The sequence below is a fragment of the Polistes canadensis genome, unplaced genomic scaffold (assembly GCF_001313835.1).
Source record: "Polistes canadensis isolate GaletaPanama2010 unplaced genomic scaffold, ASM131383v1 scaffold_142, whole genome shotgun sequence".
NCBI lineage: Eukaryota > Metazoa > Arthropoda > Insecta > Hymenoptera > Vespidae > Polistes > Polistes canadensis.
This window is the reverse complement of record NW_014569689.1, coordinates 19,816-20,963: the sequence shown is the minus strand read 5'-3', so window position 1 is coordinate 20,963 and position 1,148 is coordinate 19,816. Positions and strand designations below refer to the sequence as shown.

The window sequence follows — 1,148 nt, the reverse complement described above, 5'->3', positions numbered from 1 at the left end:
TGAACAAAATTCATTTTGCATAGTATATAATATTTGTAGGAAACATAAATCTGTTTAGTATCTATCCAACAAGAATAACCTCATGATCCTATCAAGATAGGTCGATAAACGCGTTTGTATATATCTACATGGTTGGTTGGTTGGTTAGTTGGTTGGTTGGTTGGTTGGTTGGTTGGTTGGTTGGTTGGTTGCTTACACCGATCTAGGTACAACGAACTACGAGCTTACGTGGATCTAGAAAAATGTGGCTATTCGTGGCTCTCTCCTTAAATAGATTCTCATCCATCTTCGGATTGCTATCGAAGGTATACACGAGTAACATACAAGTTTGTGTCTATGGAATATTGCGTAGGTGGAAATTCAGATCTCGTTCGTACGTTCATTCGTTCATACGTTCGTTCTTACATTCGTTTGTACGTTCTTTTAGTTTAGTTTAGTTTAGTTTAGTTTAGTTTACTGTTAACTATTTGCATTTGTAAATCAAGAAAATAGAAATGTTAAGGTAAACGAGATAAGATTTTGTTTTTACAATTAAATCGATTGAAACCAGTTACGTTTATTAAACGTTTATACGATTTATAAATGACTACGATCAATGTTGTCAAACTGTATTTTTATTATATCGATTAGAAATAAATGATTAATTGAAATTGTTAAATGTTTTCGTGTAATTCTAGTGCGAATATATGTATTATCAATATTGTTAAGTTTATTGTTAGTGATATGTGTTGCAGGGTAACTGGATAAGAGAAAATGCATGCAAGAAAATTCGTTTGAAAGAGGAGGAGGAGGAGGAGGATACGAACTGAGAAGAATTGGTAATGCGAAGATACTGCCAAATGCTTGTTGTTTTAAGTATCATAAAACTTAAGTAAAAAGATAATCGTAGATATTAATTTTTTTAATATTGTCACAATTTCACAAAAGTTAGATTTTAAATTGTACACAAATTTCGACAAATTATCGAACAAATACAAACTTTTGATTTTCGATATAGTAAAAAAGGATAGATAAATAATCGATAAAAAGAAAACAAAACAATCTTCAATATTATACGTAAAGAAAAAACAAACTAAAATTCTATTGATTTAATGAAAATCATTAAACAATATAATTCCAAATGTGTCATCATTTAAATATAAATCCAA

The 1,148-nt window shown here is 29.6% G+C and overlaps 1 protein-coding gene and 1 long non-coding RNA gene across 4 annotated transcripts in view; one reads left to right on the top strand and one right to left on the bottom strand.

Annotated features, from left to right (window-relative positions):
* Positions 1–1,148, bottom strand: part of LOC106788512 (GTPase-activating protein CdGAPr) — a 42,542-nt gene that overhangs the window by 24,287 nt on the left and 17,107 nt on the right. The gene's annotated exons all lie outside the window — the stretch shown is intronic.
* LOC106788513 overlaps positions 1–1,148 on the top strand; it is a 14,615-nt gene that overhangs the window by 8,874 nt on the left and 4,593 nt on the right. Inside the window, exon 2 of the long non-coding RNA XR_001381903.1 lies at positions 735–818. This is a non-coding gene — a long non-coding RNA (uncharacterized LOC106788513). The remainder of the gene's footprint in view (positions 1–734; positions 819–1,148) is intronic.